This window comes from Somniosus microcephalus, chromosome 13 (assembly GCF_052327205.1).
Source record: "Somniosus microcephalus isolate GS21.2 chromosome 13, FLI_Smic_1.0, whole genome shotgun sequence".
In the NCBI taxonomy this organism is placed as follows: domain Eukaryota; kingdom Metazoa; phylum Chordata; class Chondrichthyes; order Squaliformes; family Somniosidae; genus Somniosus; species Somniosus microcephalus.
Genome location: NC_140999.1, coordinates 57,235,279 through 57,260,748, shown reverse-complemented (window position 1 = coordinate 57,260,748; position 25,470 = coordinate 57,235,279). Strand labels below are relative to the sequence as shown.

The following is a 25,470-nucleotide window of genomic DNA, read 5'->3' as shown; positions in this document are numbered from 1 at the left end:
TAAACTAACATGCAAGCTAATGGGCTATTCAACACTAATCACCTGGGCCATTAGAACCATTTATAGTCTCTCTGAAGAAGCCATTAGTTCTCTATTGACAGGGAGTAGTCCCACTTCCCTAGCACTGAGATACAGATGTCTGAGGGGTGTTTGCTTTAAGCTTTTAAGATGCTTCTTACAGTCCTCATCTGGCCAGCAGCAAATTGCTCTGTAATGTTCAAATTGGGATGTTAAGGCTCTTTGCCACATGACTGAACTTTTGATGTGCTGTCATTTTTGGGTATGTGGAATTTTGTTGGGGAGGCCAGACTCAACCATTCAAATACCCAGTGGGAGTCAATCTGAAGACAAAGATTTAAAGTGAATGAACAGCTTGTGCTTTTGAAAGTATTCAGTTGAACACAATAATGAAGGAAATGCAGGGAGGCAAGATTAGTCTGCAGACATTTTAACCTCACATTTTGCACTTGTAGTAGATTAATATTTTTAAAATCACTAGCTGTACTTGGTGCAATTATTGTAAAGTTACAACCATGGGCATATTGTGCAAGTGTAATGGACCAACTCAGTTCCTAGGTTTGCAGCTCATAATAGCAATGTCCACAGGCACTTCAACACATCAGTGTTAGGAGTTGTACAGAGATAATCTTTCAGCCATGTTGGAGAGAGCAATATCTGTTAAAGGGCTGCTAGCTAGAAAAGAGAAGGCTGAGAGGCGGCCTGATGAAAGGGCAGATGTAGAGAAAATGTTTCCAATTGTGGGGGAGCACAAAACTAGAGGTCATAAGGTATTCAGGAGAAACTTCGTTACCCAAAGACTGGCAAGAATGTGAACACTACCACAAGGAGTAGTCAAGGCAAATAGCATAAATGCATTTAAGGGGAAGTTGGATAAACATGAGGGAAGGAAGGAATAGAAGGATATGCTGATAGGGTTAGGGTTAGATGAAGGGTGGGAGGAGGCTCGTGTGGAGCATAAACACCGGCATAGACCAATTGAGCTGAATGGCCTGTGTGTTTTATACTCAACGGCTGCCTGTAGAGCTATGCCTGGTTCTTTCGCCAAAATGCCTTGTGGCAGAAGAGGGTGTCCCCAGATTGAATGCTGGAGGATTGGGAGAGAATGTCCAATTTTGTACTCTAGAATTCCATGCAGTTGGCACGGAGAGAAACAGCTGTGTTGCTCCGTGCTGTTATACTCCATGTTGGGAAGTTGTTGGGTCTTGGGAAGCAATTTTGTACAAAGGAAAATCAGACCACAGTCCTGCAACAAAAGGTGGCCTTGTGTGGAGGAGGGGGACCACCCAGCAAGTGTCACATTTTTTAAACGGAACTTCAAAGGGGATCGCAGCTCAGGTGCTCCAAATTCATTATGGGACTTAGGATTTATTTAATTCAAATTAAGGGTAAGTGTTGTGCTCTGCGAGTGCGCAGGTTCAAATCAGCTGAAGCACATCATGATTGCATTGTTGTGTGCAGCAGGTATAGAGAGGACTCAGGTCTCTGGGCCCAATGATACGAGGGATCTGGCACCAGCACTTCGCAGGAGTGAAATAGTCTTCGCAATTAGCGCAAAATGCGCTCAGAAAAATCGCCAGCCGCTTTACCCTGCGTCCAATTTCCTTTTCCATCGACTTCAATGGAAAATAAAAATAGGATGCCGTGTAAAGTGAGCTGCCGATTCGCTTGGAGATGCATTGCCAACGGTCTTCCTGCTGTGCATTACCTTCCCCTGACTTGGCCCTCCCAGCAGGAAGCTTCACCTGCCAGGAGACACACATCGGAAAATTACCACCAAGAAGTGGTCTTGTATACTAGGATTTCAAACATGGGAAGAGAATGTCCAGTTTTGTACTCTAGAATTCCATGCAGGTGGCACGGAGAGAAACAGCCATGTGTTGTTACGTGCTGTTATACTCCATGTTGGGAAGTTATTGGGTCTTGGGAGGCAATTTTGTACAAAGGAAAATCAGATCACCACAAAGCCAGGAACAAGTTAAAAAAATCTTTCCTGTCGCATCCCAAATTTGGGAATTCAAGTGAACAACTCTCCCCATTCACTCCCACTATAGCATTCCAACCGACCAGATGATACATCGTGGTCAAGTTGCAGTTAGACGTAATAGTGCATCCATGTCTGCGCGAGAAAAGAGGATTGGGTTGGACTAATGCGCCCATAGCGGAATAGCCTGCTGACAGTCTAGGGTCACATATGAAGAGTTTCTACTTGACAGACGAGCGCATTTGGTGCTGATGTGTAACCCAGTAATCAATAATTGCCATCAGAGAGGAAGAGCAAAGGCAAAAAAAAAAAAAATAGGAAAAAAGAGGGGAAAAGCGAGTGCAGAATCCTTTAACGCAAGGTCAATTCAATCTGTCCTGTCAAATGAGGCTCGATACTGGAGCCCAGTAGCATTTACCTGGTGTTCTCTACCAGTGGGTTTTGTTAGGAGAAGTCCCATTCTTTTTTTATACAAGTCCAGCAGTGTAGTCCCTGCCAAATCTTTTGCAACCTTTGACCCAGGTGTTTCCCCAATGCCACTGCTTGAGCCTCGAGCCACAATCTGTACAACAATCCCCTGTGACAGAACAGTCAGGTTATTGAACAACTAGCGCAGATTGAGGGTCTGGGGTGATGTTCTGTTCCTGATCTCCTCAATCATATTAGCTAACAAAGAAACTTAATTCAATAAAACTTCTGTTCAATCTCTTTACCGTTGATTGAAGCACATTTTTCTACTTGAAACGGTTTGTGTATTAGGTTACACCTCGAATTTTGAGCTGCTGCATTGAATGCCAAGTCGAACAATAAACTAAATCCAATTCAGATCTCGCCAACTATTGAATTTATCTTCTAAACTAGGCCCTGGTGAATTAAGGTTTTGCACAAAATGATCAGTTACAGCAGCTTCAGGGGTATTTTGTACAGGACTAGACAGCCACGAGAGTCTGTGAGTCAGTGATGTGGCATAGCGCCTTACCAGGCCTTTTAAACACCCCACAGCGCTTAACTATTACTTGAAGTACAGCGACTCCTGATGTACAAGACCCTGCAATCAGCCAGGAGATAAGTGAGCAGTAGAACCTATAGGCATTTCTAACAGGTGATGATGCAGTAGATAGCTGTACCATCCAGTGTGGTGCTGAACTATATAGAACAGGAAGATCTCAGTTCAATCCATGGACTGTGCTAGTTAATTGCAACCTGGGGAACATGTACAGCGGTACACCCAAACTCAACTCCCACTCCCCAGGGAAAAGAAGGGGGAAGGAATCAGTCAGACTGTTTGTTCCTGCTTGAAAGTGTAGATGAGGGGATCAGAACCATATCCCAGCAAAGGTCAGCTCCTTCACAAGGACCTCCGTATCCAGTCTCCCATCAAGCGAGGCTTTGCACAAAGAACAGAGTCTTGTCGAAAATTTACCCATCAGTTAAGCAAAACAAATCTAGGTGTAGGCGCTATTGCAGGCTTTTTCCCCCCCTCTAAACTGTGATCTGAACACATCACTGCAACCAAACTAGCGTTTGATCTTTTGCCCTTTGGCTGGCTATTGACCGGGGGGATGGGGACAGACTGCTCTCCCAGCTGACGAACCCGAGTACAAACTGCAACATCTGCCTCCACTTAAATGTGGACAGCCAATCATTTAGAGGAGACTCATTGACTGGTGTATGCCCAAATCAGACCCCTGTTGTAAGGTATAGCATAGCGATTCCTACTGAATCTACTTAACTACTAGCCCAGTCTAGTCTCCCTGCTGCATGCAACAGAACTGTGCAGTTGCTGAAAGAGGTGTGCGCGTTTTCACGAAGTTAGGTGCCTGGTATAATAGTAATCATTTGGATATTTTATTTGGTGTAATCATTTAAACTCACGGCATACAAGAGCTAATTCTACGATCTCGGAAGGGAAGCTGTGGTCGAAGGGAGAGCAGATCAGAGACAGGGCTGCAACACTAGCCTTGAATCTCCAACTCTCTCCATTAGGAGGGGGAGCTGGGAATTAGCCCACATTTGCATAGACAATAAAAAGATCAAAATGAACCTGGAAGGGGAGATCTGCAAATGGGCCCTTGTGTAGTATTCTCAATTTAGGACATCTGCCGTTAAAAGCTTAGCTTCGTCGCAAACTGTTCGTACGGCTGAGAAAGGCCCTTGGGGCTCATCCCAGCCTATCCATCCAGAAAGTACCAGTAATCACTCCCCATCACACCAACTGGTCCCTAAATGGTTCCACGATTCATGCCTCGCCACTACGTGTTGATTGCTGTTCAGAGAAGAGCTTTCCTGACATCAGCCCTAAATCTACCGTTTGATCTGTCCTTACCGTCACGATTTAGCGTGAAGTCATGTTCCGCATTTACCGATTCTATCCCGTTTGCTATTTTAAATACTTTGAAGGGTTCGCTCGTAAGTCACCTGCTTTTAAATGACTGACAGCGAGATGAAGCTCTTAAATCAGACCTACGATTGATGTTGTACCTCTGTTGCTTAGCAACTTGCAAACACGGTCTCAGGACCTACAGGGTTATAAGTGATGTTTGTGGGTGGGGAGAAGCAAGGAAAGAATCTAAACGAGGAGCAGAGAGGGATCTGGGAGTACAAATATGCAAATCAAAGTTCAGATGCAGTTCAATGGGCCACAACAAAAGCAAACCAAGCACTAGGGATTACTTCGAGGGATAGAGTTGAAAAGTAGAGGAGTTATGTTTGTATTGAACCTTGGTTAGACCACACTTGGGAGTACGTGTACAATTCTGGTCGCCATATTACAAAAAGGATTGAGGCACTGGAGGGTGCAGAGAACATTTACAAGGCTACCAGAACTGCGAGGTTATACCTATAGGAAAGGATGAACAGGCCGAGTGGCCTTTTCTCTTGAAAAGAGAAGGGTGATTTAAAATAATGAAAGGTTTTGATAGAGGAGACAGTGTTTCCACTTGTGGGAAAGAGCAAAACTAGAGGTCATCAATATAAGATAGTCACCAAGTATCAAATAGGGAATTCAGGAAAAAACTCTGGGAGTGGTGAGAATGTGGAACTTGCTACCACGGAGTAGTTGAGGCAAATAGTATAGATGCATTTAAGGGGCGGTTAGATAAGCATAAGGGGGGGAAATAGAAGGTTATGCTGAGTTAGTTAAGGGTGGAGGAGGCTGGAGTGCAGCATAAACGCCGGCATGGATTGGTTGGGCCGAATGGCCTGTATGTAATTCTATGCAAGAGGAAAATTAAGAGGATTGCAGTGACTGAATTGCTGTAGCTCAGAGGCACACTCGCCTCAATTCAGAAGGTTGTAGGTTCAAAGCCCACTTCAGAGACTTGGGCACATAATTTAAGCGGACACTTCACCGAGTAGTCGTCTTTCGGCCTGCCCTCATATGGATGCAAGATTTCTGGCACTATTAGAAGAGGAGCAGGGAGTTCTCCTAGGGTCCTGGCGAATAGTTATCCCTCAATCATTAATAAACAGATTATCTGGTCATTGCTGTTTGTGGGAGCTTGCTGTGCGCAAATTGGCTGACATTGCAACAGTGACTAAACTTTAAAATGCTTCATTGGCTGTAATGGGACGTCCAGCGGTTGTGAAAGGCGCGCGATATAAAAGCAAGTTCTTTCCTTTGCTCCTTCTTACCGACACTGCTGCCTGGAGGGGGAACTCAATTCTGATAGTTGGCTTTAGGGAGTGCAGAACTTCGTACAGCCATGGTCCAGTCCAATAGAGAAAGCCACAAAAGATGTGGGGCAGCAATATTTTCCAACACTGCAGGTCATGAACAGTGCGGCACACGTGGTCTTCAAGGGCGAAAGGAGGAAAGAATTTCAGTTTTACAGCACCTCATCACTTCGTTCAGAACTGCCCCAAGACCTTCAGAGCCATTGACTTAGCTCGAAGTGCAGTGTGGGCAAACGCAGCAACTTAAAAAAAATCCGGATTTTTTGTAAATAACTTCAGTTCATTAATAAAGTTGATGCAAAAAAATGACCTTTTACACAGATTGACAGCCAACTGGGTTGAGATCGCACTTGGCGACATGAATAGCTAGATCATTCATTAAAAACCTCCTTTATCCCTTATTTTAATGAATTGGTAACTGGATTATTGCATTAAATAAGGAATTGCACACCAACACATTAAAAGGTGCTTGCTAATATTGCACAGCACAATTTCAACCCACTTCTATAAAGTCTATGGGGGAGATTTACAACTTGCCCCCAGACATAAAATTGATTCGATTGGATTTTTTAAATAAATCTATAAAGGGCGGTCGATCCACAACGCCATTTTTACACGCGCTACAAGTCGAAAATCTACCCCAATATTATTAAACAACCGCTCTGAATCTCAGTATGGCTGCTGAGGTGTCCGCACAGATACAACACAATCATGGCTGGAATGTTGTTTTGCCTTCCCACATGATTGGTTGACTCAGTTACACAGCACATCAGGCTACAAATGGTGCGGGGCCAAATTCAAGGCCACGAGGATCCCGCTGCGGTTTGAATTTCAGTGGAACCGGCGGTTCAGTGGTAAAGGCTTCAGCTCTGCTGGATGGAGTTCAGCCGGGGTCAGTTAGCTCCAAGAGATCGCTGACCCGGCCCCAAATTGGTAGGGATTGCGTCATTGCTATGCTCGGGGTGGGCGCATCACCCCTGTAAGGGTACATCAGCGGCGCCTGTCCCAACAGCGGCCCGGTGTGTCAGAGCAGTGCCGTGCTGCTCCAATGCAGAGGAGGCCCAGCAAGGAGTAACCTAGCGGGCCATCTCTACAAGGCAACCAAACACCTTTCCCTCCGGTGGTTGACAGGCCAATAGTGGAACCCACGCTGTTAATAAAATATTAAGTCAGGCACGTGGCCAATTCACGATGACTGAAATGGAAGTAAAAATAAAAACGGGAAAAATGTGGAATGGGCTACCATTTCCCCATCACCCATTTTACACCAAAGTCAAAACGACCCTAAGTTTGCCTTCTGGTTTTCTCCTCACCACTGCTGTCCTGAAGATAGTGCCTCATTCTGTGGTGGGTCCCCCAACAGTAGTAGTAACGGCCCACCTGCCAAGATTCTAAACCTCAAATGGTTTCCACAGCAGATTACAGGTTAAGGGAGCAGTGAGTTTAATCACACCAGCATTACAATTTCACCCATTGAGAGTTTATGATTTCACTACCTCAAAATTGCTTTCTGGGGCACAAGCTGATATAGAAGATAGGAGTAGGCCATTCAGCCCCTCAAGCCTGCGCCACCATTTAATGAAATCACAAGCTTTGAGCGCTGCTCCTTCTTCAGGTGAAGTGGAGAAATGCATAAAGACACAGCTTATAGTCAGAGAATCATGTCAGATGTTTACAGGTAACTTTTCCAACTGCCATTTATCACACCTCGGCAGAGAGATAATCACAGCAGTCAAAGGTGTGAATGGTGTCCAAACAGGTCAGTCAGGGAAACATTACAAAGAACAATGAGGTGGGGTCACAAGGGGTCAAATATTGCAGATGCTGGGGTCTGTATGAAAAACAAAAAGACAAAAAACATTTTTTTTGGCTGGAAATCACAGCAGGTCTGGCCGCATCTGTGTAGAGAGAACAAGCCAATGTCGACTCGAGTCTGGATGACCCTGCGTCAGGTGGGGTTACATGTAGCGTGACATGAACCCAAGGTCTCGGTTGAGGCAGTCCTCATGGGTGCAGAACTTGGCTATCAGTTTCTGCTCGACGATTTTGCGTTGTCGTGTGTCTCGAAGGCCGCCTTGGAGAATGCTTACCCGAAGATCGGAGGCTGAATGTCCTTGACTGCTGAAGTGTTCCCCAACTGGGAGGGAACACTCCTGCCTGGTGATTGTTGCACGGTGTCCGTTCATCCGCTGTCGCAGTGTCTGCATGGTCTCGCCGATGTACCATGCTCCGGGGCATCCTTTCCTGCAACGTATGAGGTAGACAACGTTGGCCGAGTCACATGAGTATGTACCATGTACCTGGTGGGTGGTGTCCTCACGTGTAATGATGGTATCTGTGTTGATGATCTGGCATGTCTTGCAGAGGTTGCCGTGGCAGGGTTGTGTGGTGTCGTGGTCGCTGTTCTCCTGAAAGCTGGGTAATTTGCTGCAAACGATGGTCTGTTTGAGGTTAGGCGGCTGTTTGAAAGCGAGTAATGGAGGCGTGGGGATGGCCTTGGCGAGGTGTTCGTCGTCATCGATGACATGTTGGAGGCTGCGAAGAACATGGCGTAGTTTCTCCGCTCCGGGAAAGTACTGGACGACGAAGGGTACTCTGTTGGTTGTGTCCCGTGTTTGTCTTGAGGTTTATGCGATTTTTCGCTGTGGCCCGTTGGAACTGTCGCTCGACGAGTCGAGCGTCATATCCCGTTCTTACAAGGGCATCTTTCAGTGTCTGTAGGTGTCCATCGTGTTCCTCCTTGTCTGAGCAGATCCTGCGTATTCGCAGGGCTTGTCCATAGGGGATGGCTTCTTTAAACATGGTTAGGGTGGAAGCTGGAGAAGTGAAGCATCGTGAGGTTGTCCGTGGGCTTGCAGTAGTGAAGTGCTGAGGTGTCCGTCTTTGATGGAGATTCGTGTGTCCAGGAATGAGACCGATTCTGAGGAGTAGTCCATGGTGAGTTTGATGGTGGGATGGAACTTGTTGATGTTATCGTGTAGTCTTTTCAGTGATTCTTCGCCGTGGGTCCATAGGAAGAAAATGTCGATGTATCTGGTGTATAGCGTTGGTTGGAGATCCTGTGCAGCGAAGAAGTCTTGCTCGAACTTGTGCATGAAGATGTTTGCGTATTGGGGTGCGAATTTGGTCCCCATGGCTGTTCCGTGTGTTTGGGTAAAGAACTGGTTGTCAAAGGTGAAGACATTGTGGTCAAGGATGAAGCGGATGAGTTGTAGGATGGCGTCTGGAGATTGGCTGTTGGTGTTGAGTACTGAGGCTGTCGCAGCGATGCAGTCATCGTGGGGGATACTGGTGTAGAGTGCCGAGACGTCCATCGTGGCGGAGTGTTCCTGGTTCAACTGGTCCGTGGGTGCTGAGCTTCTGTAAGAAGTCTGTAGTGTCGCGACAGAAGCTGGGGGTTCCCTGTACGATGGGTTTCAGGATGCCCTCGACATATCCAGAGAGGTTCTCTCACAGGGTTCCGTTGCCTGATGCGATAGGACGTCCGGGTGTGTTGGCTTTGTGTATCTTTGGGAGGCAGTAGAAGTCTCCCACGCGGGGAGTACGTGGGATGAGAGCATGTAGGATGCTTTGAAGGTCTGGATCGAAGGTTTTGATCAGTCTGTTGAGTTGGCGGGTGTGTTCTTTGGTCGGATCTGCGGGTAACTGTCTGTAGTGTTTCCCTGACTGACCTGTTTGGACACCATTCACACCTTTGACTGCTGTGATTATCTCTCTGCTGTGGTGTGATAAATGGCAGTTGGAAAGGTTACCTGTAAACATCTGACATGATTCTCTGACTATATAAGCTGTGTCTTTATGCATTTCTCCACTTCACCTGAAGGAGCAGCGCTCAGAAAGCTTGTGATTTCAAATAAAGCTGTTGGACTATAACCTGGTGTTGTGTGACGACTTACATTTGTCCACCCCAGTCCAACTCCAGCATCTCCACACCACCATTTAATGAGATCATGGCTGATCATCCAAATTCAGTACCCTGTCCCCACTTTCTCCCCATATCCCTTTAGCCTCAAGAAATATATCTAACCCCTTGAATATATTTAATGAATTGGCCTCAACTGCCTTGTGGTAGAGAATTCCACAGGTTCACCACTCTGGGTGAAGAAATTCCTCCTCATCTGTCCTAAATGGCTTACCCCTTATCCTTAGACTGAGCCCTGGTTCTGGACTCCCCTGCCATCAGGAACATCCTTCCTGCATCTAGTCTGTCTAGTCCGGTTAGAATTTTATAAGTTTCAATGAGATCCCCTCATTCTTCTAAACTCAAGCGAGTATAAGCCCAATCTCCTCATAAGTCATTCCTGCCATCCCAGGTATCACTCTGGTGAATCTTTGCTGCGTTCCCTCCATGGCAAGAACATCCTTCCTCAGATAAGGCAACGAAAACTGCACACAATACTCAAGGTGTGGTCTCACCAAGGCCCTGTACAACTGCAGCAAGACATCCTTGCTCCTGTACACAAATCCACTCGCTATGAAGGCCAACAAACCATTTGCCTTCTAACCAACTGCTGCACCTATATACTTACCCTCAGCAACTGCTGCACAATGACACCCAGGTCTCGTTGCACTTCCCCTTTTCCCAATCTATTGCCTTTCAGAAAATAATCTGCCTTCTTGTTTATGCCACCAAGTGGATAACCTTGCATTTATCCACATTATACTGCATCTGTCATATCACCCAACCTGCCCAAATCATATTGGAGTTTCTCTGCATCCTCAGAGCACACACACCCAGCTTTGTCATCTGCAAACTTGGAGATATTACATCTAGTCCCCTCATCTAGATCACTAATATTTATTGTGAATAGCTGGGGTCCTAGCACCGATCCCTGCAGTACCCCACTAGTCACTGCTGCCACTTAGAAAAAGACCTGTTTATTCCAACTCTGCTTCCTGTCTGCCAACCAGTTCTCTATCCAAGTCAGTACCTTACCCCCAATTCCATGCGCTTTAACTTTGCATGCCAATCTCTTGTGGGACCTTATCGAAAGCCTTCTAAAAAGTCTAAATACACCACATCCACTGGTTCCCTCATCTATTCTACCAATTACCTCAAAAATTCCAGTAGATTAGTCAAGCATGATTTACCTTTTGTAAATCCATGTCGACTTTGTCCAATCCTGTCACTGTTTTCCAAGTGCTCTGCTATTACATCTTTTATAATCTATTATCCACTATCTATTTCTTTAAGAGTGAAAAATAAGTAATTTCTCCCCCAAAACATTCACGTTTGAATGATTAAATATCTCACACTCATCACTCCCCATCCCATTTAAAGTGAATTTACCCAGAGTGGCTAGAATGGGGAACTCGCTATCACATTAGTTGAGGCGAATAGCAGATACATAAACACGTGAGGGAGAAAGGTATATTCTGATAGGGTTTGAGTTTTTTTTTTGGGGGGGGGGGGGGGGTTGGAACCTGACTGCTCATGGGATCACCTTAGACTGCAAACTTGCCAATGAGGAAAGTCTTCAGATACAAATTCCACATACTAACTGCAGTAAGTTGTCATAACAAAGGCCTGTAACTTATTTTGTGCACAACAGCAAATAAGTGAAAATAAAATGGAGTAATCAGAGCCGATCCTCAGTACCACACTGAAGCAAGTACTGCATTGTCAGAGGTGCCTTTTATGCAAAGACATGCACTAAGCTCAGGTGGATGCGAAAGATTCCATGAGACTATTTGAAAGTAATCATGGACCTACCCAGTTTTCTGGCCAACATCATGGGGCATGATTAAGAAGTTTGCAGAGGATATAAAAATTGGCCATGTGGTTGATAGTGAGGAAGAAAGCTGTAGACTACAGGAAGAAATCAATGGTTGGGTGGTCAGGTGGGCAGAAAAGTGGCAAATGGAATTAAATCCAGAGAAGTGTGAAGTAATGCATTTGAGGGCTAACAAGCCAAGGGAATACACAATAAATGGTAGGATACTGCAAAGTGTAGAGGAACAGAGACCTTGGAGTGCATGTCCACAGATCCCTGAAGGTAGCAGAACAGGTAGATAAGGTGGTTAAGGCATATGGGATTCCTTCCTTTTAGCTGAGGCACAGAATACAAGAGCAGAGAGTTTTGTAGAACTGTATAAAACACTAGCTAGGCCACAGATGGAATACTGCATAAAGTTCTGGCCACCACATTACAGGAAAGATGTGATTGCACAAAAAGTAGAGATTTAAGAGTATGTTGCCAGGACTGGAGAATTTTAGCTATGAGGAAAGATTGGATAGGCTGGGTTGTTTTCTTTGGAACAGGAGGCCAGAGATTTAATTAAGGTGTATAAAATGATGGGGGTCTAAGAGTGGCTAGGAAGCATCTATTTCCCTTAGAGAGATCCTGACATCAGTAGTAGGCAAAATGCTAAAATGAATTATTAGGGACTTGATAATGACACTTAAATCATAATATGATTAGGTAGTGTCAACATGAGGGAAATCATTTTTGACAAATCTGTTTTTTGAAGATTAGCTAGTAGGATGGATAAGGGGGAACCTGTGGATGCAGTGTATTTAGATTTTCAAAAAGCATTTGATAAGGTGCCATACAAGGTTATTACACAAAATTAGGACTCATGTAATGGAGGGCATTAGCAGCATGGATTGAGGATTGGTTAATGGACAGAAAACAGTAGGAATAAATAGGACTTTTCAGGTTGGCAGGCTGTAACTAGCAGGGTACTGCAAGGATCAGTGTTTGGGCCTCAGCTATTTGTAATCTATATTAATGACTTAAATGAAGGGACTGAGTGTAATATATCCAAGTTTGCTGATAAAGTTAGGTGGGAAAGTAAGCTGAGAGGAGAATGCAAAGAGGCTGCAGAGAGACAGGTTGACAGTAGGCAAGAACATGGCAGATGGAATACAATGTGGGGAAGTATGAAGTTATCCACTTTGGTAGGAAAAAAAGCAGAATTTTTTTGAATGGAGACTGGGTAATGTTTGCATTCAGAGGGACCTGGGTATCCTTGTACATTAATTACAGAAAGTTAACATGCAGGTACAGCAATTAGGAAAGCAAATGGCATGTTAGCTTTTGTTACAAAGCAATTAGAGTATGAGTAAAGAGGTCATACTACAATTATACAGGGCATTAGTGAGGCCACACTTGAGTACTGTGTATGGTTCTGATCGCCTTACCTAAGGAAAGACATACTTGCCTTAGAGGGAGTGCAACAAAAGGTTCACTAGATTCCTGGGATGAGGGGATTGCCCCATGAGGGATTGGGTAGACTAGGCCTATATGCCCAAGTTAAGAATGAGCATTGATCTAATTGAAACATAAAATTAAGGGGCTTAACAATGAGAAAATAGGTTTCCCCTGGCTGGGGAATCTAGAACACTCAGTCTCAGAATATGGGGTTGGCCATTTAGGACTGAGATGAGGAGAAATGTCTTCACTCAAAAGGGTTGTGAATCTTTGGAATTCTCTACCCCAAAGAGCTGTGGATGCACAGTCCATCAAGTATATTCAAGCCAGAGGTCAATACATTTTTGTGAATTAAGGGATATGGGGATAGTGCAGGAAGGTGGAATGAAGGCAGAAGATCAGCTATGATCTTGAATGGCAGAGCAGGCTCAAAGAGGTTCTTGCATCAATAACCAGAGATTTAAAGTAATTGGTAAAAGGATTAGAGGGGAGTTAGAGAAATATTTTCACCCAGAGGGCAGTGGGGGTCTGCAACTCACTGCCTAAAAAAGGGTGGTAGAGGCAGAAACCCTCAACGCATTTAAATACTTGGAAGTGTCATAACCTGCAAGGCTATGGACCAAGAGCTGGAAAGTGGAATTAGGTTGGATAGCTTTTTTGGCTGGCAGATACGATGGGCTGAATGGCCTCGTTCTGTGTGGTGAATTTCTATGATTCTATCACAGACTAACTGTTCAGTTCTCATTTGCTGTTTGAGACCTTGCCTTGTGAATTGCCAGCTGTTTGCCTACAGAACAGCAATGACTGCACTTCAAAAGTAACTAGTTGTTGCAAAGTGCTATGGGATGTCGTGAGGATATGAAAGGTGCTATGTAAATGCAAAGTTTTTTTTAATGCACTCACTATAACCAGGTAACAAAACCCAACCCAAGTAAACCCTACCTAGAAAACGAGTTACAGTACATAAAGAAATGGGTTTTGAAAAAAAAAAGCCTCAGAATTGGAGACAGGATTTTTAATACCCAAATGGCCTGAATAGATCATTCAGGCATCAAGAAAATCCAAGTGAGTACAGGGGTGAACTCAGAAGGGAGGAGGGTCACATGCAGTTTCTAAGGGTCTATTTAGTATGAGAATGTGTCATTCTAGTTAGGGAATTTGTATGACAGGCAGCTTTATTGGAGGGCAAAAGCTGAGAAACAGGACTACAAGTCCCTAAAAGTGATTGTCTTGTTTCTCAATGTAAAATGAAGGCCAGTTAGTCCCTGGAACAAAAGGATAGGATCCAACTCCACAAGGCCAGTCAGTGCCTGCAACATCATAGGGACTACCCTAGTCCAATGATGTGCAGGTTAGGATGATTGGCTATGATAAATTGATGATTGGCTATGATAAATTGACCCTTAAGTGTTAGGGGATTAAATACGTGGGGTTTACAGGGATAGGGTGGATGTGTTGGTGTAGGGGTTACAGGGATCGGGTGGGATATGTGTCAGTGCAGGCTCGATGGGCCGAAATGGCCTCTATCTGCACTGTGGTGATTGTGATTCCCAACTCCACAACATGGGATTCTTCCATTATAAAATCAAAACATTCAAACCCCTGCATCATACTTCAGTATAAAGAGCAGCACTTAATACAACTTCACTGTAGTTATATACCCTACATATCACAGGTACAGTATCAGTTATAACCATGTATTGCCCAAGTCATTGCAAATAAACTTTGCGTTTAATTGTTAAATTCTGCATTAAGTTAATCATTTAAATTACAAATATGTGGCATTGATGTGCACCAATATTAAATTACATCAGTGGGACAAAGAAAGTGTCTCAATTCACCTAACAACTTACATTTATATCGCACCTTTAACGTAGTAAACCATCCCAAGGCACTTCACAGGAGCTTCTCAAACAGACCAGATATGGAGATTAGGTCAGGTGACCAAAAGCTTGTCCAAGAGGTAGGTTTTAAGGAGCATCTTAATGGATGAGGTAGGGAAGCAGATTTAGGGAGGGAATTCCAGAGCTTATGGTCTAGGCAGCTGAAAGCACAGCCACCAATGGAGTGACTTTTTTTTAAAAAAAATTGGATGCACAAGAGGGCAGAATTGGAGGAGCACATCTCAGGGTGGGGTGGTGAGGTGGGGTTGTAGGAGTTACAGGTCATGGCAAGATTTGAAAACAATGAAAATTAAAAAAAAAAAAAAAAAAAAAAAAAAAAAGTGTTGCCAGACCAGGAGCCAATGTAAGTCAGTGAGCACAGGGGTGATGGGTGAATGGGAGAGTTTTGGATGAGCTCAAGTTTATGGAGGGTGGAAATTGAGGCTGCCCAGAGAGCATTAGAATAGTCAAGTCTTGAGGTAACAAAAGCATGGATGAGGGTTTCAGCAGTAGATAAGCTGAGGCAGGATCAGAGACAGGTGTTATGGAGGTGGAAGCAAGTGGTCTTGGCAATGGAGCAGGGATTTGGGGGTTGAGAAGCTCATGTTGAATAGGACGCCAAGTTTGTGAACGGTCTGGTTCAGCCTCAGTCAATGGCGAGGGAGAGGGATGGAGTCAATGGCTAGGGAATGGAGTTTGTCAGGGACTGAAAACAATGGCTTCAGTCTAATGTTTAGTTGGAGGAAATTTATGCTCATCCAGTACTACAAGCAAGGCTCAGCCAAAGGAAATCTATAACTATTTAATAAGTTTGAGTTAGCTGAATAGTCACAATGCATTGAAATTCTAAATTTCTCATTGCCCCCACTTCCATTACAAGACTGCATTTGATTTCATTATTGAGTTAACACAGGCAGATTTCCTCTGAAATCTCTAATGGAATTGTAGAGCTGATGGAGTGTGTTTATGGTTGTCATTTGAGTGCAGAGGAAATCTTCCCCATGAGTCTCAGCCCTGCAGGGCTAACAAAGCTATTTCTCCCCCCCCTCCTGTTAATATGAATTTCAAAAGTTTATAATTTATTCTGTGTAAACCACACCAAATTCAAACTTATGCCAGCAGTTTTATAACTGAACCTGGCAGTAAGGTTTCACCAGCTGACATGGTGTTTTGGGGTGTGTAGTTAGCTTGTTTTTCCAAGGACAGAAACATACAAGATAGGAGTAGGCCATTCAGCCCCTCGAGCCTGCTCCGCCATTCAATGAGATCATGGCTGATCGTCCAAATTCAGTACCCTGTTCCTGCCTTCTCTCCATATCCCTTGATCTCCCTAGCCTTAAGAAATATATCCAACTCCTTGAATATATTTAATGAAGTGGCCTCTACTGCCTTCTGTGGTAGAGAATTCCACAGGTTCACCACTCTGGGAGAAAAAATTCCTAATTTCTGTCCTAAATGGCTTACCCCTTATCCTTAGACTGTGGCCCCTGGTTCTGGACTCCCTGACCATCAGGAACATCCTTCCAGCATCTAGTCTGTTCAGTCCTGTCAGAATTTTATAAGTTTCAATGAGATTCCCCTCATTCTTCTAAACTCCAGCAAGTACAAGCCCAATCAACCCAATCGTTCCTCATACGTCATTCCTGCCATCCCAGGTATCAGCCTGGTGAATCTTTGCTGCACTCCCTCCATGGCAAGAATATCCTTCCTCAGATATGACGACCAAAACTGCACACAATACTCAAGGTGTGGTCTCACCAAGGCCCTGTACAACTGCAGCAAGACATCCTTGTTCCTGTACTCGAATCCTCTTGCTACAAAGGCCAACATACCATTTGCCTTCTTAACTGCCTGCTGCACCTGCAGGCTTTCAGCGACTGGTGCACAAGGACACCTAGGTCTCATTGCACTTCCCCTTCTCCCAATCTATTGCCATTCAGATAATAATCTGCCTTCCTGTTTGACACCAAAGTGGATAACCTCACATTTATCCACATTATATTGCATCTGCCATGCTTCTGCCCAATCACCCAACCTGTCCAAATCATACTGGAGTTTCTCAGTATCCTCCTCACAGCACACACTCCCACCCAGCTTTGTGTTGTCTGCAAACTTGGAGATATTACATCTAGCTCCCTCATCCAGATCATTAATATATATTGTGAATAGCTGGGGTCCAAGGACCAATCCCTGCGGTACCCCATTAGTCACTGCCTGCCGCTCAGAAAAAGCCATTTATTCCAACTCTGCTTTGTCTGCCAACCAGTTCTCTATCAAAGTCAATACCTTGCCCCCACTCCCATGTGCCTTAATTTTACATGCTAATCTCTTGTGGGACCTTATCGAAAGCCTTTTGAAAATCCAAATACACCACATCCACTGGTTCTCCCTTATCTATTTTACCAGTTACATACTCAAAATTCCAGTAGATTAGTCAAGCACGATTTACCTTTTGTAAATCCATGTTGAGTTTGTCCGATCCGGTCACTTTTCTCCAAGTGCTCTGCTATTACATCCTTTAGAATGGACTCTAGCATTTTCCCCACTACCGATGTCAGACTTACCGGTCTGTAATTCCCCATTTTCTCTCTACCACCCTTTTTGAACAGTGGGGTAACATTAGCTACCCACCAATCCATGGGTACTGTTCCAGAGTCTATCGAATTTTGGAAGGTGACCCACAATGCATCTATTTCTAGGGCCACTTCAAGTACCCTAGGATGTAGATTATCAGGCCCTGGGGATTTATCAGCCCTCAATCCCATCAATTTCCCTACAAATACTGATTTCTATCAGTTCCTCCTGTCATTAGACACTATGTTCCCCAACATCTTTGGGAGGTTATTTGTGTCCTCCTTTGTGAAGACAGAACCAAAGTATGTATTTAATTGGTCTGCCATTTCTTTGTTCCCCATTATAAATTCCCCTGATTCTGACTGCAAGGGACCTACGTTTGACTTCACCAATCTTTTTCTCTTCACATATCTATAAAAGCTTTGTCATTTTTTATGTTCCCTGCAAGCTTACTCTATTTTCCCCCTTTTAATTAATCCCTTTGTTGAATCCTAAACTGCTCCCAATCCTCAGGTTTACTGCTTTTTCTGGCCAATCTGTGTTATGAAGGTTAAAAGGTGCTAGTGAATGGTCCCACTCAAAACATTAGCTTGTATTTTCTATTTCAGGTATCTACTGACTTGTTTTGCATCCAGTTTTATTTTACTAACATTTATATAGCACCTTTTAAAATGGGACTGCCCCAAGGCACTTCTAGCAAGAGCGAGAGCAAAATTGAGGATGAGAATTTTAAGTTTGAGGCATTGGGGAACCAGGGGCCAATGTAGGCCAGCAAGGACTGAGGTGAAGAGTGACTGGGACTTGGTGCAGGATTGGAAACAGGCTTGGGGATAAGGGAAAGCTTAGAGGATGGGATGGAGGCCAGGAGAGCTTTGGAATAGTCTATGTGTAGCAACATTGGAAATGCATTCAAGAACAGATTTATGATTTTGTTGCACAAAGTGACTGAGCAATCCTTCCCTTCCCCCCAGATCACTGCTGTGCTTAGTGATTGCAGAATAAAAACAAGTGCTTCTGCTTTCAGGCTGGGACAGCTATGCTAGGGAGTAAGGCTCTTTACTATACTGTCCTCACAAATACAGACAAGACTGAATAAAAAGGGAATATGCTACAGGTATTGAGAACCTGGTACTGGAATGTTCCCACAGCACTAAATGCTGAACTTTACAACAGGAATGGGTATAAAAAATGCCAGAGAACATCTAATAATACTCTGCTTCTTTATATAATAAAATTGTACATTGAGCAGTCACACATCTGAAATAGTTTAGAATCCTACTGTTGCAGCGTTAGATGTATTAACCTGGGAAGAATACAAAATTAAAAACAGTCACAATCCACAAGCTTCAGAAACAGTTGAATTATAAACAAGGAAATTTGATTTGATTTAATTTATTAAAAAATGAAACAATTACTTTTGTTAAAAAAACTTAGCTTGTACACTAGATCCAACATGATTGAAACAAATATGAATAAAAGTATATTCCAGAACATTGGTCTTGCAGCAGTACTTCAGACAGCCAGAGTACAAAAGTAGCAATCAACGAAGATGGAAAGTTCCAGATAAATGGCAGGTCACGTCTTGGAGAGAAAGACACCTTCTGTAAATGAAGTTTCTCATCTTGGGCAAATTTAAAAGTACCATGGGGTGTGAAATTCTACTTTGGTGGGGGTGCAGAAGGGGCAGTAGCAGATCAGCTGCCCACCTCATTGCCTTCAGTGGAAAGGAAAATCAGGTGGGTAGTAGAACAGGCAGCTGAGTCGCTACTGCCAGTTTTGCACCTCTGCCAAAGTTGAATTTCACCCAGTTGTCTCCAGTTTGAATTGATATAATTGCAGTTATATTGGCTCTTGTTAAAACTCTCACTAGGCAGTAGCTCAGATGCTGCCCCGATAGCCTGGGTTCTGTTTTGCCTTGTGTGCTGCTGAAAATAGTTTCCTAAAAATTTTTGAAATCAAAATTCCAACTAATTAGAACCTATTTGGCCTGTGGTTTAGTCACAGGCAACCAGAGGCAAAGGCCCAGCCAGAAGCAGAATTCACCAAGCGTTGATTGTTCCCCACTAATAGGGAACACAAGTAGGACTTAGACTGTCGTGAGACGGTTTTACCTTATGATGTGTTGCAATGGTAATCCTGTTCAATAAGAGGGGAAGCACAGCTTCAGACTAGTGTCATCCATCTGCTGCTTTACTCAGTCCCAAAAGGAAGGCTTGCGCCAGGTAGATAGAGTTTAGAATTGTACAGCACAGAAGGAGACCATTCAACCTACCCTCTTGTGTTGGCTCAAAGAATGATCCACTTAGTTTTATTTCACTACCTTTCCCCAGATTCTTTAAAAATTCTCTATTTATCCACTTTCAGCTATTCTGAATTCTGCCTCAAGCACCATTTCTGGTAAAATGTTAGAATATCTAAACCTTCAAAAAGACACCTAATTAATTTATTATTACTTCTGGTTACCAACTCAACTAGAGTAGTTTTCCTGCTATACCTCATCAAAACCCCTCAGTTCTGACCACTTTAGATCCCCTCATTACCTGGTTTGTTCAAATGAAAAGTGCTCCAGTGTCTTCAGTCTGACTCCATAAGTAAAGCCAACATTGGCCTTGGCAAATCCCTTCCGCACCCTCTGAATTGCCTCAGCATCCTTCCTAAAGTAAGGTGCCCAAACTGGACACAATATGCTAACTGCAGCCTAACCTACAAGTTGTATAGGTTTATTTTAGCTTTTTACTTTGATACTCATGCCCCAAGGTTTAAGTTCAAATTCAAGCACACTAAGCATTGGCAGCTCTGCTTTGAGACAAGCACTGACACTCAAGAAAGCAATCTAATAAATCACTGCCCTTCTGCTATTCCCAAATAGATTAACTCCCTAATTACAGAATATTTAAATCATTGTTAAGTAACCCTTTCCAGCATCTCATTCAATTCATTTTTCAAATGACCTAAACACCAGAATTAAAGGAGTTGGGACCAAAGAGGCAAACATACTTTAAGAGAAAAGGCAAGGAACACAACAGTTTAAGTGCTCATTGCTGGCTGGGGTCAGAAAGATGATTTATTGATATTGAAGGAACAGGTGGAAGCTGCTGTCTATATGGGAAGATCACAGCAAGTCGAACTGAAAGTAGGGGAAAACTGCAGTGTCCCTGTGTAAGGAGGAGGGCAGGAGGACTGTAGTATTTATTCTGGTGTATCAGATGATCAAAGTATTCTGTACATGGGCAGATCCCCAGATCCAATAAAAAGCGAGTCTGCTGCAGGGTCCAACTTGGAATGTTGACCTATTTTTCCTCTTCAGACGCTGGCAGGCCTGCCGTGCATGTCCTGTTTTTATTCCAGATTTCCATAATTTACCTTTTTCTTGTTATCGTCCCCAATAATGAGCTGGTTTGCTTAGAATTTACACAGGATTTTAAAAACCATATATAGACTCCAGATTAAACTGTGCAATTTGTAGTGTGCCGGCCTTGGGACCAGAGCATTCGTTTACTACAAATCAATGATCCGTTTGGCATAACTCACATCCACTCGGCACAACTGCGCTAGAAATGACGACGACTGCTTATCCAGGCTGGCACTGCACGGGGAACACTAGCAAACAGATTTTTTTCTTGCATTGAAAACTGTGCTTAAACGAGTTAATCATTTACCTTGCAACCAAATCAGTAATAGAGGGAAAAGGGAGAACAAAAAGTTAAAAGTAGTTAGCAGAAATTAACTATTAATGCTGAAACCTGCCTTTATAATCCTCTTCAGTAGTCAAACGAAATGATTTCAACGTTATGCGGAGATCAGAAATTGTAAATAGCAGCGGTGTATGGAAATTAAGTGGTCAGATTACAAGTCACTTTTACCGACTGCTGAATTTACTGCGAACATTAACAGTTTTATTCTATTTTCTGCGCAGTTATAAATTCTGCAATAAAACTGCAAACAGCTTTTTTTAAAAAAAAAGCACAGCTGAGAATCAGAGTGCGGTGATCTCTCCAAACAGCTGCTCCTTTATGTCCTCTCGATCAAGATCTTCACCCATTTGCTACACTATACAGTGGAACCAATTAAGCTAATTTAAATTAATATTTTGCTGAAGTTTTTATTTAAAGCAAACACCTGTGTACCAACGGTTAGATAAACACTCAGCTATCGAACAAAATAAAACCCACATTGTGTGGGGCGAGGACATTACATTTTCGTTTAATATTTACTATGTGAAAAAAGTTAGTCATTGGTTGAATATAAAAGATGAAAATTCTCCATTAAAGGAAATCAGTTTTTTTTTAAATAAATAGCCCTGGTTCTTTTCCAAACCGTATATTGCGATCAAATTGTCTCCCAGTTTCTTCTTCCAATTAAGGTTTCATTGTATTTTTAAAATAAAAAACCCATACTTCACAGCATTTACTTTCAATTTAAGTGCATAATTTTGCCACGATAATCGCCTTAATGTGTATATTTTGTGGGGAAGAGATCAGCGGAAGTCTAGTCAGTATTGATGAGAAATGATGCAAAGGGTGTAAAATGCTGGAAATAAGCAGTCCAACAGCCGCTGAAAGGCAAGGCATCTCTACATTGCGGGCGAGACTCCCTACAAGAACGGTGAACCGTCTCTAGATGCTGACCGACCTACTCTGCATATCCATAATGTTACATGTGTATTCAATATGGGCTTAAATTCATAAATATAACTAAATATATACCCAATGTACAATATTGAGAAGTGGTGATTTGATGACCAAATGCATCAACATCCATCTTTACATTGAAAATACAATTTCCCCGCCTGGTAAATGGATTCAAAAGACACGTCCAAGTAATTGCAGACCCACCGCCCCCGGGCACAGCAGCGAGCACATTTACAGGGAGGGGAAGTTTGGCCAGAGATGGGTCTTCCCGCCCTGTAGCACCAACTCTGCGACCCACAGCCCTGCAAATGCAGCCTCCCGCCGAGAGCGCGGGATTAACCCTTGGATGCCGGGACTGTTGGGTGAGGACATTATTAGATCTGGATATGTAAAACGTAAATAAGAGTTTTTTTAAACTTTTACGAAATGCAGCTTCTCTTCCAAAGTAACTAATTGCTGGAAGATTAATTAATACCATTACTTTCATTTGCGTAATGTATTACATCTTAAAGCGCTTCACACAATCAATTACTTGAAGTGCAGTGTGCTGGGTTGAGAAATGAGCTAGAATTGCTCTCGATTCGCTACTATCGAACCTTAGCTGGCGGATTCCCCTCCGCCAACGCCACGGTCACTCCGTAAAAACTAGGTTCACGGGCTATGCTTCAGACAGCAGCAGGCTCGGGTGCCTGCTGAGGGCCTTTAGGATGAGAGCGTATTGGCAGAGAGCTTTCCCATTTCACAGGCAGTCTGTGTCATTAAAACAAATTGGAGAAGCAATTAATTAGCAGATTGTTAGCAATGAATCGGGTATTGTTTTAGTCACAACCAACAACCCAACTCCTTGTTACAGGAATCGTATGGACATTAATAAACAAAACTATAAAAAGACACTGCCCTCCTTAGTCGAATAGCCTTCCAGCACTAATGTCTGGGCTGGCATGTGAAGAATGGCCAATGAGGTGCCTTGTGTAAAGACCCCCCAGGGAAAGGAGAAAGCGGGATCAAGAACAAAACCCATTTCTGTAGCCAAACGTCTCTACCGAGATAAAATGCTAGTGTTTAATACAACAACGTGGTTTTAGCTTAAATAGTCGTCAGGTGATAGACGAAACTGACGGTGGAAAAATCTTCTCCAGCACAATTTTACGCCAGATTTGAGTAATTACCTCCACTCGCTCGATCTGGTTGTTAAGCAGCCTCATTAACAGTGGAATTTCCCCGTCAATTCACTTAACTCCGGAACCCCCACACATCGCTAATGACCGCAGATAAACGTGTTAAATAGCAAAGTGAGTCCCTTTTCCCCTTCCCATGGGAAATGATGGAAGCATTTTATTTTTAAACATTTAGCTATAAAGCAAACATTTCAAATAGAAAACCCAGAAATGTTAACACTAAGGAAATAAAGTGAATGATTAATTAGACAGAACGTGATAAATGTAGTAGGAAAAATTGCAAATCCTTTTTATGCAAATCCATTAATGCATATTGGAAAATACAAATCTGGTATTTAAGACCAATTAATAACAGTTTTGTTACTGATTCAAAAATAATTTTAAAGATTAAAAGCCATCTGTTTCTTAAATTGAATTCTATAGCCCAGTATCTATCCGATCTGCCTTGATTCTTACATGCTGTAACATTATAATCGGCTTTTAGTGAAGGAGTTTCGGAACAAGTAACTCGGCTACTAACCACCGGGAACTGGCATTCCACCCTAGGATTAAGATTGAATTTTACTCGACAGGTTCTCCTCAAAACTAGAAGGGGAACTTCAGGTGTCGACCTAGTCAGGACTTTGGGTCTCAAGGTCTCCGCCCCGAAACGTTAACCTGCTTTTCCTGGGATGCTTTGTATTGCCAGCTCTTTGATCTGCAGCTTGTTTTTTGATGTTTTACAATCAGCAATAAGTAGAGATCTCCACGGCAAATCTCAACACACCCTTTTCTCCCTCCCCATCAATAAATGACCTTAAAATTATAAACTCATTGAGCTGGACTTGCTTTGCAAAAATCCTTCATTATTTTTTATTGCAATTGAACAAAATGTTACAACTAATAAACAAAGTCTTCCTGCCAATCATTTCAGACAAAGTTCAATGGGTATTTTTGTTTCGAGGTTTTCCATTAACTCTACTGCTGATTTTTTTTTTAACACTCAACATCGTTTGTAAACGTGGGGAAGTAGGAATTTACTAACAATCAGATTTGGATTAACATTTGAATCGAATGGACTGCAATTTTATTTTGCAGTATAGGAATTACAATCAAGAATTATTGCAATTTCTTCACTTAATAGGGTGAAAGTTACAAAACTATTCCAAACACATCGACTTGAAACGTTAACCGTTTCTCTCTCCACAGATGCTGCCCGACCTGCTGAATATTTCCAGCATTTTCTATTTTTATTATTGATGAAACGGTCTAAAGCTTATTTTAATTTACAGAGCATCCTGCATTAAACCGAATCAGTTAGAGTTCAAATAATTTACCAAAACACTAGTTTAATATGAATGGAAATCGAATATTACAAAAATATATTCATGATTTATTTAGTTTAAGTGAAATCATTACCCTGCAGTTAAGACTGTCTGGGCACATTGTATACAATAACATTTTCATTAGGATTCATTTTACCACAAAATACTTGGCAAAATACAAATAGAAAAATATTCTTACCGGAAACAGTCGTTTTGAGTTTTAAAAAAAAGTTTAAAAAAAAATAAATGAACAACATCTCAGACAGGAACGGGAAGGCTCCTTGCACGTCAACCGAACTATGAAGAGGGGCGGGAACGGGACTGAAGTGACAACATATTCAGCTTATCAAAAACCGAAACCGAGTTTAAGCACCAATCATCGAGGCGATCGGGGTAGGTTGTGTGATGACTTTATTAATTCAAAAAAAAACATCTATTCTATTCGAACGCTGGCAACGTCTTGCGAGGAGTGTTGGGGTGTTGTTTTTTTTTGTGCTGGGGAGGTGACGGCTAGTGCCTCTCGCCTGGCTTCCTGGTGATGTGCCAAAGAGCAGCCTTTCCCCAGGCTTTTTATACCTGAAGGTTGAGACAAGGGGCGGAGCAACTGAGAGGCGGTCATGTGCACAAAGCCACAAAGCCTGTTAATTAAAGATTCTGGAGTTGCATCAGGAACAACTGCATCTGCTTCAAAAATAAAACCAATCAATGCACCTTTCTTCTCTCTAATTTATTTTTGTCATACGTATTGCCCAGTGTCACTGATTTTTTTTGAGGGGGAGTAACTCTTACAATTCTTTTTAACATACCGAAAACCTCCCAATTTAAGTCAACGTTTATACAGGGTCCTTTACATGAAACATCTATCAGAGGGTTTTAAGGGGACGACGAAGACTTTGAGCAGGAGATGGGAATATGAAGGAGGGAGGACCACAGGAGACATCAAAGAGATCGATTCTTAATAGGCTTTTGAAGGAAGGGAGAGACGAATTCTGAACTTTGTTTTGTGATTGTGAACAGAGACTGTTGTAATTTTCTGCACTAGATGCGAGGGACGGGGGGAAGATGAGGG

At 42.9% G+C, this 25,470-nt stretch overlaps 1 long non-coding RNA gene across 2 annotated transcripts in view; it reads right to left on the bottom strand.

Moving 5' to 3' along the window:
• LOC147108341 (uncharacterized) overlaps positions 1 to 24,930 on the bottom strand; it is a 48,216-nt gene extending 23,286 nt beyond the window's left edge. The window contains exons 1-2 of one of the 2 annotated variants that reach the window (XR_015080717.1): positions 24,601 to 24,930; positions 5,636 to 5,796 (exon numbers count right to left, since the gene is read on the bottom strand). This is a non-coding gene — a long non-coding RNA (uncharacterized LOC147108341). The remainder of the gene's footprint in view (positions 1 to 5,635; positions 5,797 to 24,600) is intronic. The other variant, XR_015080716.1, reaches the window with a different exon arrangement.
• Positions 24,931 to 25,470: the final 540 nt, after the last annotated feature.